Here is a 17,370-nt window from a genome sequence, read left to right as displayed (position 1 = left end):
TCCTACTAAAATAAGGCCTTATTATTTTGGCCAATAGTCCCATTTTAGTTCTGCACGGTGGGGCTAAATCGATGTGGATGAGAGAAGTTCATATCTTTACATGCCACACACAGCATGGAGTGTGTGTGGACAGACCCTGCAACTCCAGTGGCAGAGACCTGCCCAGAAAGGTTAAACGTGCTTGGTTCACCTCCCAGTCAGCAGATTAATGACATTAACGAAGTTTCCATTAGTTGTGCAACTGGGGAAGACATGAGCATTCACGCGGAAAGCCACATGACGGAGGCAGAGATAAGAGAAAATGAAATACGTCTTCACGGAGACAGGAGGGGCCAGGAAGTGCCACTCCAAATTAGCCGCAGGCCCAGTTTGTTGTTACTTCATTAACCTAACAGCCTCGGGAAAAACTAAAAAGTGGGGTCACAACCTGTAGCAACAGGGAGGCTTCCTCCGACTTTGGTCGGATGCAATTATTGACACAATTCAAACGAGTGAAGAAGATTTATTATTGAAAGGAAACTCGCTTCGATATCACCGTCACTGCATTTTAGAGTTTTCCATTCAGCAAAAGTCTGCGATTGCCGTAAAACTTAATTTCACAATTTCATTCCATATAATATGTGATATGTATGTATAATAATAATAGATCATGCAAAGACTATTGCTAAAGCATTACACCATCAAAAGAAGCATAGGGTTTATTTTGTATTTATAACTTCATGTTAATGTGCCGAAGGTGACTGTTCAACAGTAAAGCTCTTTAACCCTTCAGTCATAATGCGCGCTGTGCTTTGTTTGGTGCTCTCTGACATTTGATGGAGTGCTTTCAGACCAGGGCCGGGGTGCATAATGCCGTTCCTGTTGTTGTAACATGACCTGCGCAGCGGCTCGTTATTTGCAGGCAGGGACTTTATTCGAGTCTTTGGTTACAGACCCTTGGAACCAGGCCTATTGTATTCTCACCCCTTCTCTGCAAACATACCTGTGCTGCCCTGTTCCTGTGCATAATGTAACAAACAGGCCTGATGGGTTTTACAGAGTGTCAGTAGCGGTATCAGAATTCATTTACGTTATATTCTGTTAATTAAATGGAGCCAGCTTCAGTCACAATTAACTTGAACCTCAAATCTTAATGTTTGTCTTGCATCTTAATTTTATTTTATTCTTAAAAGTCAGCTGGATTATTTTTTCCATTTCTCTACTACTCTCTCTTACTCTGTGTATATATATATATATATATATATATATATATAGTATTCCGCCACATGGATCAGCTGACTTGGCTAGAAACGCTGTGGCACAGGTAGACAGAAGCAGGGTCCAGCGAGTGTCTACTGAGGCTGCAGACACATCTGCCTGCTTCATTTCACCTGGTAACTGAGCATGTAGTATTTACTTCTCGGCTGAAGTGCAATCAGGGGCTGCTCGCTGGCAAGGAAGCAATGAGCTTGTGATTAGGTGTACTTTCTCATCCACAAAGAGCAAAGAATGAGAATAGCTGGGATAAAATGCATTTTTCGCTCTCTTCCCTTGAACATGCCTTTTAATATATTATGCGTCTTTTTAATTGATTGGTATTTTGCATCAATGGAGTAATTTTTTTTTTTTTTTATTGGTATTGTTACATGTCGATGAATTATGCACGAAGGACTTTCAACAGAAACAAGACCGCAAGGGCTTTTTTGAAATGTGGTGTTTGACTGTATTTGTACTGTAATACATACTATTGTTTGACTGTACTTGTACTGCCCTAACATTCTAACATTCTATCTAATAAATATATTCATCACCATCTTCTCGTTTTGTAAGTTGTCACGGTCAAAGAGAGCAGCGTGGAATATTTTACATTATTTCAAATGAATTTTCTTCATATAAAAATGACAGCCGCTACTAAGATAACATTTTAAAGTGTAGCTTAAACTGCAAATAAATTGGCTTCATTTTAGACAAATTAACGTAGAATCAGATGCCTCTACTAGCAGCAGTTTAAAAGCAGACAAGCAGAGCCCTTTGGGTTCCTGATAAGCAATGTAGTGGTGACACCACTGAGCTTTCTATATGGTCTCCTGCTCTTCTGTGCATGTATAAACATTTACATCCTTGAGACAAGAGTCACCTCTCTAATCCGTCTGAAGAAGTGTGTGGAGAGGCCCTTTATCCCACCGTGCGCACAGAAGAGCCATTTACCTCCACTAATGGGGAGTCTTCCCCTCCAGAGGTCTTTCAGTTTGCCTCTCAGGTCCCTGAAAGAAACTTCACCAGAGAGGAAGCTGGTTAATCTGGAGCGTTTTGTCCCTGTCTACGCCCGCAGAGTGGGCCGAGCTCCTTGGTGCCTTCCTAAGAGCCACAGCGACTGTAGAAGTGCTAGGTCAGCACATTTCCTAAAGTTGCCCTGAACTAGACTCAGAGGTTAAGCAAATAAGTGCAAAGACTCCTTTTAGTTCTTTTTTTTTGGGGATGTTTTCGATTTAATGAATAAGCTTAATTTGCTGTATTCGTTCATGCTTGTTACCAGGGGAGCACATCATTGTTTTGTTCTGGTTCTCAAAGGAGCTTCTGAAGATGAAGCAGACATATTTTAGGTCATTGTCATTACTTGTAGCCTTGTGGATTTGAATGGCAGATAATAAACTCTATATACTATAGTCTCTTGCTCCATGTAGGCCGTCTCATATCCCGAAAGCTCCCTTGTTAAACAAAGGAAATGCTGTACTCAAAGCACATCTTCTTGGTCATTTCCATTTTCACCCTCGCTCTAAAAATCAAATCCTTTTACCTCCATTTATTTAGTGAGTGAGTAAATACCCGTCAACACAGGACCAGGCGATCAACTGACTCGGATGGCCCTGCTATAAACTCCAACGTTGACTGGACCTCCGTCTGCAGAATAAAACCAGCTTCGCCTGTCCTTCATCCAATAAAACGTGTAGAACCCCTTTACAACTTCCTGTGCAATTTATCTCTCCATTGTTGGATGCAAACACAATGGTGGAACGCAGAAGCACTTTTTATTCTAATACATGCATCGTTTATTTTGACAATGTACGCACAGCTGTTTTATTTTACTACATAAAAATGTGACATTTAAAAAAAAGAAAAATCATAGTGAATATTTCCAAAGAGATTGAGATTGCAGCACGAGAAATGACTTTACTGGTGTCGGCAAACTGCAGCGTCTGTCTGTTGGATAATAAATGTGTGGTAGCATGCTAATGTGCGATGGAGAAAACCTAAGTTTAATTCACTAAAAGGCGTAAAAAAATAAAATGAACATGCTGGTGGCGATACTACAGAGAAAGTCAGAGATTCACAGAGTCTTGAAATTTATCTTCTGAGGACAAAGACTGTCCAAAATTTCAGGGAATTCCATTCAGTCGTTTTTGAGACATTTCCTTCTGGACCTGATGATTAATGTGAAACACCAACAATGTGAAGGAACATTCAACAAAAGACACCATTCTGACTTTATTTCATCTGTTTAAATCTCTATCTGGCCTATGCAGAGAAAACAAATGATTGATTTAAGAGCAGCAGGTAACGCTCTGAATGAGGCAATAAAGCGCCATTCTCCCTAAGAGGAACCTGAGGAAACGATTGTACCAGAAGGAACAGAAGCCCCCCGCCACAATCACAACCCAGCCACTGTTACTTACCTTTTGTTTGTGATAGTGGAGGCTTTTAACCCTGCAGACACTCAGTCTTTCCTCACCATTTATGGAGCAATCCTCCTGGGACAGGGGCGCTAGACCAAGGTCATCAGTGGCTACAACCAGAGTGACTCGTCGTTAAAGACGTGACGGGATAAATAAACACACTGGGAGCGCCGCAGACTGGGGATGATCGTGTGGGCTGTGTAACGACAGGTGGTTTTGCAGGTCTGGATGAGCATGGGGGGGGGGGGGGGGGTGGAATTAGTGAATTTCTGCATTTCAATAAGATGAGTCAGCGGGTAGAATCAGAAATGCAAAATAAAGTATACTGTAACACACAAACGGACCCACAGGGACGCATGTAAAATACACGCACGTTTGTGTTGCAGTGGGAGTGACGGATGCAGCTATGTTCTTCGCCTCTTAGTGGGGGAGCCTGAGGGTCTGCACTGTTTGCACTGACGGCACACAGCGATCACCTGTAGCACAGTGATTGTTGTCCATGTGTGTTGTGGGTTTTCATCGAGTCCGTTCAAACGCTGCAGATTCAGCAGCTGGTATGACGTCGCTTCGCTTATCTTAGGTAATCATCTTTACATTGAGTGTCTGCCACACTGTGTAAATACACTGGTGGCATCATTTTGCTTCTAAATTAGAGCGTTTTGGGAAATCAATGCATCAATAAAGCTGTCCAGTTGAGGACATGCTTTCCTCAGTGTGAGCAGTTTGACTCCGTTCACCACACATCCTAACACTTTGGTCCACTTCTACACTCAAGATGAGCATTTACATAAATTATATGGATGTAAAATCAGATCACTGTTTTTGCCCCAGGCAGCGGTCTATAACGTAAAAAGTACAGTTTACTCAAGTTCTGGGTGGAATTTTTAGGTGACGAATATTTTATTTGATCAATATACTACTACTGTACTTCCGGCTTGTGCCATCAGGGGACTCCACAGCAAACCAACGTTCTCCACCTCACCCTGTCCTTTGCATTGTCCTCCCCAACACCAGCCTCATGTCCTCCCTCACTATGTCCATCTATCTTCTCCTGGGTCGACCTCTAGCCCTGTTCCCTGGCAGTTTCATCCTCAGCATCCTTCTACCGATTAAAGGAAACTTGATCAATATACTGTTTTTTTCCAGTGTTGTATGAACTTTTACTCCCATAAAACAATTATAATAAATAAATACATTTGCTATTTTTCTTTGGTTAAAGTTGGTGTTTTTAACTCTGACAATAACTTAAGGAGGCATTAAAACATGACTGCAATATTAAATAAATAGTTTTACACCACAGTCATTTCACTTTTCCCACGCACACATGCATGCAGTTTCTGCTGCTCCCCAACATGTGTTGGTCCAGGCTGGTCTTTTTCCAGGTGCAAACCTCCACTGGAAACTACCTGTCAAATAGGTAAGGCCAGAAAGATGTGTGGCCTGTGAAAGGGATCTGCTCACACTGCCAGTGGGCACAGAGACGCTCCTTTGTTTCCTGGCATGACTCACATACTTTCAGAGGCCAGATAAGCCTCAGCACCATGAAATACTGCTTTATGTTTGGCCTGGGTCTTTTTTTTTTTCCCAGAGAGGGCAGAGTAGACTCAGAGGGAGAGACCAGTCAGTGAACAGGTAATATGTCCTCGGTGTCACACCTTATTAAAGGGCCAGTTACCAAGAAGGAAGCTGGTCATGGAGTCCTGATGCATTTAAGTACCTACTGAAAAACCTAAGCTACTTTAAATATCCATCCCTTCAGCTCCTTCACTGCTTCTCCTTCTCTTTAACTTCACTCCCTCTTATGAGGAGAGAGGGTAAGTTTCAATGGTGCAAAGCATTGGAGTAGGAGGGGTCGATGGCTGGGGAGGTGGGGGCTCGGCCGTTTCCTGAAATCGGATTAGCAGCTATACTCTACACTTACATTGCAGGGAACGGGGCTTTAGTTTAGCCCAGCTCAAGACCACCCAACAGGTAAGCAGTTACATTAGAGTTGAGCAAGAAGGAAAGTGAATGGTGAGAAATAGATACACAGAGAAGGAAATAAATAGAAGACTAGCCGACACACTGGTGAAACTAGATTTCCCCCCATGCTGTTAATCTGAAATTGGGGAAAATCAAACAAACATACAGCCCAATGGAGTGGCAGGAATGTACAAATTACAACAAAATACACAAACACAATATATATATATATTTTTTAAAACCTAACTTTCTCTTAAAATGTATTCACAACAGCCAATTTGTGAACTTCCTCTTTTTGAGCCAACTCTCTGGACCTTCACAAAGACCTACCTATCTCAACCCCAGCCCTCCCCATGCACAAGAATCCAAACCGCACACTGTCATGCTGCTGCCACTGCACCCCATAGAAAACCTCCGAGAAATTAGTTTTTGGCAACTGGCTTGCGAGCACACTCTCCTGTCTGCTGCAAGCCACCAAGGCTTTGTTAGACAGGCCTGCTCTGAGCCCAGAGCCTCCCAGTCCCCCATTATGCAGCAGGACTCAGCGGGGCAGAAAGAGCAGCAGTGTTTTCGCCAGTCATGTGGGCACACAGGCATTATACACTCTTCAGTGGCACTGCACATATTTTGTGAGTCTTACAAACAGAGGGAAGGCCCACAAAGACTGCAAGAAGTTTTGATAATTGGGAGTTATATAAGTTCTAAAACCCTCACAGGAGGATTTTTAAGTCCCCCCCCCTATTGTGTGTTTTGAAAAGCTGTGTGAAGGCCCCAACTGCGAAGGTGACAAATCCTTTGACATCAATCATTGTGTAAAGGTTAAAGGAATACAGTCAAGTGCTCAGGAAGAGGAGCCTCTAATTGCCTGCATTCCTCCGGCTTTGCTGAGCAGCGTTTTTCAAAGCTCCTGCACACTGCAGAGCAATATGAACATGTGTTGTGTCTTTTTGTTTGTTTGTTTACGTGCCACTGTGCCTGTCCCACCGGTGTCTATTGCACAAACACCCTTGAGTGAGTAGCCAGAGATGTGCAGATCAGCTGGACGAACTCGGAGCACCTTGCATCTTAAACATCACTGCCTCTACCAGGGGCCCTGAATGCAGCGCACACAGGCTCAACGGCGCTGATCAACAGTGCTGTGTTGTTGTTTTTTTCCACAGTGAATCACACTGGGGGAACATGTGTGTTGGTGATGCATGGTGCAAACCCTCCCCTGAGTCCTGAGTGGTAATGCATGAACTGTTTAGTAAAGCATTGCTGCTGAGGCTGTTCCCTTGTATGTTAATAAGACTTGGATTGGGGGGGGGGGGGGGGGGGGGGTGTCGGGTTACACAGATGTTTCACAAGGTTGACGTCACAAGAGTCATAATGCACCTGCAGTGAGGGGGTATCATTCATTCATTTGGCAGACCTTAGGTGAACTTTACAGAAAGCTGATGCCGCTACATGAGTCAGAACAGATAAATCAAAAAACTATTTTCATAAATGCATGGATTGTGTAACGTCTCGACGCAGTGAGCGCTCAGCTCATTACCAAGCCTCTGTATTTGTTATCTCTGCACCTTTTATGCAGCATTTCAGGCTGTCAGGCTGCTTAGCCCCCATGTCGCTCCAGAATGTGTTGTAGAGACAAGAGTTCCGCCTGTATAAATCTATTTTTGAATGCATGATTTTCTCAAAATGTGTACTTGGCTCTTCCCTCTTGCTGTCTAATAACTGGTAACCCCAGCTGTGTGTGTGTGTGTGTGTTTTTTTTTGGTCTTCCTGTGTAAAGCTGAGGCTCTCTGGAGCACTGAGGCGAAACTTGGCCCCAGTCAGGCCAGTGCGCAGAGGGCAGAGACCAGAAAGCCTCCAGCCGTGCTCTCCCTCGCTCCTTTGCTTTCAACCTCTCCGTCTTCCACTGGGACTTGGAAATAGGTAGCCGAAAATATGTAACATGGATTTATTTTGTACACAACACTCGGGGATTCCTTGCTCTTGAGTAAATGCGCATACAATACATTTTATAGTCCTTGCAGTTGCTTTCAGGATTAGTTCATCAAATATCTTTTCACCGTACTTAAACAGCCTCCCTTCATCGATGACTCTTTTCTGACCTTAAAATTTAAAAGGCAAAGCGCATCGATACAAAATGCCCTTCAGAACAACATGTGGCATTTTTGCACAGGAAGTAAGTGGAGTAAATAAACACAGGCAAATTATCTGACTGACTCATTTTCAAATGCCAGAAGATGACTTTAAAATTGGAATAGTATCTTTAATTCCCTTTGTTAAATGTAGGTTTGATTAAATCTCTGGTTTGAATGTTATTCAATAACATTGGTGTTTCATTTTATTTACATATAATATAAAATGTTACGCGTAACAGCGGTGGTCAATAAAGTTATGATTTAAACACTGAACTTCTGATGGAAGCAGCTAAAGATTGAAACAGTTCCAGAGCTTTCAATGTTATATATTTATATTTTTATTTATCCAGCAAACTCATTGCTGACCGAACGATTGAGGACTATTTATGTGTCTACATCTAGATCCAAGATTTGTTTTTGCTTCTGTTAGGATACTATTGTCCCTTGGGGGTCTCTGTCAATGCAATCAAATGTTGCATTGCATTGGGCCAGTTCTTAAAACCTTCCATTTTTCCTCTTTCTGGTTTAGTGAAAACAGTTTTTATTTTTTATTTTTAAACAAATGTTTTCGCATGACCTTCCAGTAAACAGAGGCGGAAAACCAGCATGAAGCCAAGACCACTTTTCATGCTGGATTTGAAATCGGATTATATATAGGCTTGCTTGATTGACATAGTGGACTTAAAGAGACTTGATCCTATTAATAAAGGAATAAAAGAGATGGAGAACGGGAGGAAAGGGGCGACTTTGCCCCTGGGGCAGAGGCCCCGCCAGTTGACTAGATGGCTAATATGCCATGCAAATTAAATCGTGCCTCTTTGCAATGGCCCCTCTAATGTACTCCATTACACACCTTTTATTTGTAGCTGTCAGATTTCGCAAACATGCATGTTTCCAGCAGCGTTCGTGAATCAGCCTGGAAATGAAGCGACATGGGTAGATGGCATTTACTGAAACAAGGAATCGGCTGACACTTACTTGGCATCTTCTCTGGGTGTTTTCGCTCCCACTAAAGAATCCACCTTCATGTGTTGCAGGCAGGATTATCGTGCGGTTGAGACTGAGACGTTTAATCAGTGTGAGCGACAGTATTTAGCCGGTAACAGAGCTTACCTCGCCATTTTCTCCTTTGTCTTAATGAGGTTGTACTTTTGCTTCATTCCTTGGAAAGTCTCACCTCTCACACTCTGTTCCTGTCAGGCTGTCAAATGAACACAGGCTGTGCACACACACATGTGTCACACATGCTAATCCGATTTGTACTAAATCATTACAGGGATTATACTGTACGTACAGTAGCAACAAAGCTGTGACATGTTTGGTGCTTTCCAGCAGGAAAGTTCACCTCCCTGTGAGTCTGGTTCAAATTTGTGGCACAGACAGTTTCTCTCTGATTAGGAATATTAAACAAAATCCTGGGAACACTTGCAGAAGAAGCTTTCGCTGTCTAGGTTTGAAAATAATCACATTAATTGAGTAGATGAAGCACTGGCTCGAGCGTTTGCTTGCTTGGGATCCGGCCAGTTGTTGTGATCGGATACTATGAAAAAGTGAAGCACAGCAGATGAAGAGAATATGGAATACACCTAGATGCAAAAACGTTGTACATCAGACTCTTCCATACCAAAGAAATGCACTTGAACCCAAATGCATCATCAACTCAATGAAAATTAAAGCTTTGAATAGATACATAAATGTATCCACATGCATTTGTAAAGTATTAGGAAAATAGAAAGGTCAAAACACTGACAATTTCTGCTGTATGATGGAAACACCGTGCATGTCTTTCTATTGCCTTTTTTTTTTTTACTCTGCAGGAGCGGCATCATTTCTGTCCAATCGTAACTGAGAAGCCCCCCCCCCCCCCGACTCCAGTTCAGTCCGGGCGTTGTTCTACCTATTATCAGTATTTGACTATTTTTGACCAATCACTGCAGGAGAAACTGCTTCTGCGGGATAAACACAAACTAAATATAGAATATATCCTGTATCTTTGATATCCACATCCTGCCAAATAGAAATGAATATCCCACCTTTCAAACAAAGGTATGCCTGGGAGTGTGGACCTCATTTCAAGCACAATTAACTTGAAATGGAGTGCTGCAAGATCAATAGTCCCCAGTTGATCCAGAGGGAGCTGTCAGTCTATGGAAATGGCACACATATGGTAATATCCCCCGCTTAACAACAACTTAGAGGATTTACTGTTGCTGTTTTCAGACCCACATGAATAACAAACAGTGTGCAACCCCCCTGGGAACCATTTTGTTTTATCCCAGCCTCAATTAATCTTTAAGGGGGAGGATACCATTTGGAAGAAGTGGCAGGGGGGGATATGAAGAGGGCAGTTGTAGATATGAAAAGTATACTGCTAATTATGAAAAATACAAATTGGTGATTGATTCATGCAAATTCAATGATTTGTGTGCTTTTTCTCTTTCTGCCTCCCTCTCTCTCTCACACCCACACACACAGACACACACACACACACAGTGATGAATAAAGTGCAGCTGCACGCTAATTTTCTAATTAGGACACTTTTGTCTCTGTGAAAGCTGCTATTGACAAGCATCCAGACATTAGCAGGATTATATGAGTTCTTACACTGATGAGTGTGTGATGAGGCGGCCATGGATTTTACCTCCTGCTGACTGCACTTCTCTCCTCTTAGCCCCAGGCCCAGAAACCTGTGGCATAAATAAAATGCTTGCCGAAACGAAATGAGAGCGAGGATAACTGGCAAGCACAATAGTTACACTCTCCAGTGTGATGTCAGTAAGTCAGATTCATTTAGCAGAGTCAGGTGCAGAGAGCTGGAGCTTATAGACACTGCAGTGTCATCTCAGAGGGCTCTGGGATTGTGCTCAATTCCAGATTGATTTACCTCAACGCTGCGATTGATGAATGCCGTTCGGGTTCGACTGCGGAGCTCTCAACTGGACACGCACTTTGGGGACTCCCTGCTGGAACTGGCTTCTGTGCGTCTCCCTCGGATCCAGCCGGAGGGACACTGAGTTACGAAGCACAGCATGAGCGGGACAGATGACCCCTATGACAGTTATATTTTGTGACAATCAGTTGGGTCACTTTTACTCTTTTAACGCTCTTGTCATCTTCTCGCAGGTTGTGCTTGCTTGAAAATAAGACCACTACAGGGAATGACGCATTGAAAACATGAGTGGAAAAGGCAAAAGTCACCCTGTGGCGGTGCAGGAGGAGGTACGTAAAACACCCCCTCTCTTTCAGAAGGGCGAGATGCAGGTGGAGACGCATGACAGGCAGAGAGGCAATTCCCTCTCCTGCTTCCCAGGGAGTGCGTTAAACTGGATCTAAATTTCTAAATCATTTTGTCACTCTGCACTGATGAAGGAGAAGTGATGTTGGTTTAAAAAAAAAAGAAAAAACACACACACACACACACACACCACAGCTCCGGCCCTGTGGTTCCAGCTTTTATCATGTAAATAAGGTGAATGGGGGCGGGTTAGGGGGGGCAATTCCCCAGCCGACACTAGTGCCAAACGCAACTTTCCTGTGCTTTAGGCCCACAATGAGGAATGCATGTGGAGGCCTCAATTTTAATTTAACTACAGTGGCAGCTGAGGGGACACCAGGGACCTCATCTCATGACTGCCACGATCACTCGTGTGGAAGGAGGGGAAACCTCAACCTTGTGCTGTACATTTTAATGTGAGGGAGCTCCTCCATCACTGTGTGTGTGTGTGTGTGTGTGTGTGTGTGTGTGTGATACAGCTGACTGTTGCGTTCTTTCCCGAGCATTTCTGTTGTTTCCCATGAGAAACTCGCTTCTCGCACGGCTGTAGCACTTGATTCATTACGATCTGAGGCAGCACATCAGTTCGCTTATTATGTCTTAAAAAGTCCTCCCAGTGTCCCAAAGAGTGAGGGGGGGGGATCCATCACAGAGACACTGCCTTAAAATTGACAGCTGCTATTTTTTGTGGTGCCATCTGGTGCATTTGCCAGGGAACAGAAAAGGGTTAATATTCTATCATGTGTGGTAGCAGTGGCACAGCCTCTTCTGCACAGCCAGAATGAAAAGCCGGGTGCCAGGAGTCTGTGCACCCGATGGAGAGAAACCCTCAACATTAGCATGCCACCATATCAGCCAATGTGGCTAATTTAATGGGTCAAATACGGTTGGGAGCGTGCCAAACTAACAGCCGCGCCGGCAGAATTTCTAACAGAGCGGATAATCACAAAGGAAAGTTGCAGTTCTGCTTCCAATTGTGCAGCTTTTAACCAGAATTCTCAAAAGAGAAATCAAAGCAATCCCCGGTATTTTTCTTTTCTTTTTTTTTTGTTCACCTCACATTTGAGAAATGTCTGTTCAGCTTGCGACTACTTGTGTTCATTCGTGTGCAAGTATGTGTTTTGCTGTGTCGGCGCTGTCATTATTCATTGACCACAGATGTAAATGGATCTAAACAATGGGACTTGCGTGCTGCGGGTAACAATCGCCCCTGGAGAGGACTGGGCCTACTGAAATTAATAGGCCTCCCGTGGCTAAATAAGCAATGGTGAAATAAGCCTAAATGTCCCCCAATCGCATGACAGACAGGGCCCAGGAATCTGAACAGCAGGTAGTTATTATATGAATTTCTGGAGAGGGACATATTGCAGACCCAACATGCCACATCAAAACCATCACACTGCACTGGATCTGAATCATTATGTGTGCACAGTATGTGTCAGTGGAGAGGAAGGCTGCACAATGCTTCCTGCTATGTCGAAGTGTGTCAAAGCATTGTTAAACACAAGTCATTCTTTCACAACATAGAGAAAGCCTTAATACATCCCATATAATAATAATAATAATAATAATAATAATGCTTATTATTAGATTAAGCTTTTTGATGGAAGAGATACAAATCACTAAGCATGATAAAGCATCAGACAATAAATAAATAAACAATAATAAATCTGTTCTCCTGTCAGAAAGTACCACATATGGACACTGGTGTGCCCAAAGCGCTGAAAAAACTGCTGAAGACTTTGGGTATAAATATGTTCCTTAGCTGGAAGTCACACACGGTTCTATTTCTGAGAAATATGAACTTTAAAAAACCTGGCAGGGGGTAAATTAGTACGCTGAGATGAATTTTCATACAATTAAAGACATGAAAAATATACTAGAAAACAAAACGTACAATACGCAAAAAAGGCTTACTAAATTATCTTGATTCATCAGATGCCTCATTCTCTTTGACTTGTTAATCCACTTACACTCAGACTACACACTAGTGCACTTTATTGACACACGAGTTAATAAACCTCTGTCTTTGTTCTGTTTGAACTCCATTTTAAATGTCAAACTGTTTCTTCTGCTTGTGTCCCTCTATTCAGATATTGATATTAATTTTGAAATCTAGCTCTAGTGTGTGCAGAGAGATTCTAATGCCAGATTGCAATGACTTGAAAAGCCACAATAATTCCCATGCATGCAACTCGGCGGCTGCAGCATCAGCAACTCTCAGCATTTCATTCATCATGGCATGTGTTCCTCATGCTGTCGTTTTCTCTCCTTCATCTTTTTTTTCTTATGGCTTCTGTGTGGCAGTAAAGGCGGCTGGGGATCTGAGCTGTGTGGAATGATGGGACTGCTGAGGTGGTCAATAATCTATTACGGCACACAGCCCTCTGCAGAGTGACAAATGCCTGTCACAGAAATGGGCCCAGAGAGGTCAGAGCTTGTCTGCTGACCTCAGTCCTCTTCAGCTGTGGCTAGCATGGAACACTGCATGCTTAAGGAAAGTTTGACGGCAGCTTTCTGAATTTGTGTCTGCCCGTCTTTGTCAAATCCTTTTTAAAAAATAATTCACATTTGCAGTTTCATTCTCATTGCACAATCCAAATCAACGATAATGGAAGGTGCAACGTAACCTTTCACATAGGAACAGAGTCAACGTTGGTACAAAGGAAACTTGAGATCATGTTCATGATTGCTGTGTTCTAGCCTGCTACATTGTCATTACAGTAAAATCTGCCAGTCTCTGCGTAGATTTCTGGGTTGTCATGCAGTGCACATATGGACATCAGGCATTGCATTTAAATGTACATTAGCATCCAAGCTATAATCAGGCTTTTAGGGGGGGGGGGGAATTCACAAAATAGATGGTGCATGAAAAAGTCCTGGATTCTAATAAACCGAACAAAGATTTGTTATCAGTGTCCCACTGTTAAGGTGGTCTGCCAATATCTGATGTAATGATGGTCAACATTCTGAAATTAACATCTAATTTTGGTGATGCAATGGATAAGTTGTATTGTTGGTTTTGATTGAACGTGCCAGTTATCTGAAAGTGTGCAGTGGTGTTCAAATTGCTGCAAAACTGACTGTGATGATCCTGCTGCCGAGACGTCAAGGAATCAGACACAGTTGCACACATATGATCTGATTAAGATAAGGCTTAACTATGAGTTGAAACTACAAATTCAATGCACTATTGAGCTACATGCATGAATGCAACTGAATATAATTGATTTCCTTGAATCCTAATACAAATAACTGCAAGAAACACCAATGAATAAATGCAGCTTCGATCTGCATACAAGTCTATGGATCTAGATTATTATTGCATTCTAATCCTCTAGTTGAATATTCTCCCGTAGAATATCATATCATGTATATATATATATATATATATATATATATATATATATATATATACATACATTTCTGGATGCCTTCTGAGAATTTGGCGAAAAGCCTCAGCCTTCAGGATTCACCAAGAAGAATCAGTGGCTTCTTCTATTGGCAGCCTTTCTTTACATGTTATAATGATAGGAAAGGACAAACACCATTTAAGTATCAAATCAATAACAAATTACACTTTTTTTTAGCAGTGCAAGCTACAGTCACAATCACCTGTAATCACCTCTGACAGACTGTGGTCACGCTGCCCTCATCTCACTTTAATCCCGATACAGACTCATTCTCAGCAGTTGCTGGTTAGATTTCCATTGACCATCTTTGCCCTTTATACGCTCTTTATGTTTATAGCACAAACAAAAAACACACCGTTTTCTGTTGTTGCTCTGTCCATAGTAGGCCTCCTCCAAATCGAGGAGGAGGTGACATCATTATTTTTATAGGAATTACATTTTGAGGTTAAGGCGGCACTTTCATGCTTGTTTTGTCCTGTTTCTGTTGAACGGTTATCACCGGAATCTGCATTGCAAATGAACCGCCGGGCGAAGCGCTACTAAGCGGCAGCTCTTTGAATTTATGTGGAAACATTGACGGCATTTAGAAATGAATCTCACGTTATCAGTGCAGCTGGATGTTTCTGCAGCTTCATCTTCAGCCAGGAAACGCCTCAAAGGTTCAGGATGGTAAAAAAAAGCACGTTGACATGCGTGATGCTGACCTGCCAGTCCCTCTGCAGCACAGCGACTGTTGAGCAAGTGGAAATTAACTGGACCTGAATGACGTGCCGAGCCGGGAATGTGTACGTTGGCTCTGACTTTTTAATAGACTTACACCTCATTTGGCCTCTAAAGCCTGGTGAAGCCTCCCGTGGGATGGCCTGAGGCAAAGACACTCGATTGCATGCACATATAGAAAACCAGAAGGAGATGTGTGCAGGCCCGAGGGGGGGTACAAGCATGCGGGGCGGGAAAAAGAATGAAAGAATATTAAAGAGGAGAGATGAGGGGAGGGCTCAGGGGTGAGAGAGAAGAGAGAGCCACTGATTGCTGAACCACAAATGTAGAGAGGAACAGACAAAGAGACAATGGTGGATGGAGGAGAAAACACAGAATGAGCTTGTGCTTTCTGCGTTGGGCAGCAGCGACAATGGCTGATTAGGCCATTGAGGCCTGAACAATGGAGTCCGTTTCCCCTTCATAACAGCAGACTGTCCCGTCTGACCCTCCCGGACCTCTGTCACCGGCAATACGTGTCACAGCTACGACGCCACCCTGTCACGCCCAGCAATCTCTCCCTCCCTCCCTCCTTCCACCATCCACCTCTGCCTGTCAGCCCAAGCTTCTCCCCAATCCTATCAACATCTTCTCATCCATGTTCGACCCCCAATAATAGTATTAATATAATAAGGTTTGGACCTTAAACAACTTTATGCACCTTTTAAATCCCATTGTCTTCAGCTGCTTATCAGAGTCCGGGTCACGGGTTTAAGATGCAGACCATCCTCACTGATAACAGTGGGGAGGCAGGGTACCTCCTGGACCAGTCGCCAGTTTATTGCAGGGCCCTACAGAAAAATATTCGCTCTCGCAGTCAATCCTTTGAACAAGCTGGAGAACCTGGAGAGAACGGACACGAGGAGAAGAAGTGAACTCCGCAGGTGGAATCGAACCTGGGAGCTTCACAAAATGGATCAAACATTTGCAGGGGCCAGTGAACATCCATCCATTTGGATTTGAAGCCCTGCTTTTGTTTGACCCGTCAATCAGAGTCCAACAAGCGTGGACTTTATTTAAGTACAGACATTCATGTCCTACATTCTGGGTAATTTTTCTCGTCACAGGCTTCATGATTTAGGACGGTCTTAAATGGGCTCACATAACCTGCCAGGCTGTCAAAATGCATGGGATGAAAATTCTGAACATGCAAACAAATTCGAGTTGCAGCCACACAAAGGGTTTTCCAAACCTCAGTTGATAAGGACGCTTCCTGTTTTCAATCGCTTTGTTTGGTTTTCATTTCGTGGGGTTGGAAATGTAATTCTAGCAGATGGTTACGACAGAGTTAAAAAAAAATCTGCTGCAGAATAGCATCACTCTATCAGAAATGAACAGTTAACAATTAAAGCCGTTCTCCAGTTAAACCAGATCTAATTAGCTTTTGCCAATTTCCCCGCTCTCGTACCCCTAAACATTCCATCTGCTGTAATGGAGCTCCCGATAGTGAACTCCTCTTCAAGGAAGACGAGCAAGCGTCTGCAACTCTCTCTCCATCTACTTGTTTGAAGTCATCTTTTGTCTGGTGACGATGGCGGGTTACAGTCTTCACATTAACTGAGCTTCTTTAAGGGTTTCGGCAACACCCTGGCTCCTTTAAGCTGAGGGGCAGCTGAGGTTAAGTGGTCTCCTCGCTATGTCACCCATTTTCTTCATGGTGACATCTGGGGACCACACTGTTGCCATAGATACAGTCTCCACCCCCAGTCGACTGCTCATTTAAAGTAAGCACACATACATATGTAGAGATATGCTGTGCACAGTATTATCTAATAGTGATTGATCCTCCATCTTTTTCTAGCTGAAGATTTTTTTCTGATTATTATTCTGTGAAGCAACAAAACTGCGAAGTGAATATTGGACAAAATCAATAGGCCCACTGGATTTGAAAGCAGAAAAACATTTTTTCCTTCACGCATTCTAAGGTTTAATTGTTATCTAATAGAACTGATTATGAAAAATGGAAAGTCAGTTTTTGGAACAGTAAAAATAAATTCCCGTCACTGTAGATGAATGCATTTCTGTTTGTTTTGCTCAAATTCATGAACTTTTCATGAGAGGTGGACGTATTCCCAGAGATAAACCAGTGATCAGGAAAATAATTCCAAATATTATTTTCTAATAACACACTTGACAGGGCAACTTCTTTTGTGCCAAGCTACCAAAAAATACAGGTCTTT

This window comes from Brachionichthys hirsutus, chromosome 7 (assembly GCF_040956055.1).
Source record: "Brachionichthys hirsutus isolate HB-005 chromosome 7, CSIRO-AGI_Bhir_v1, whole genome shotgun sequence".
Lineage (NCBI taxonomy): Eukaryota > Metazoa > Chordata > Actinopteri > Lophiiformes > Brachionichthyidae > Brachionichthys > Brachionichthys hirsutus.
Note: the sequence above shows the minus strand (reverse complement) of the source record.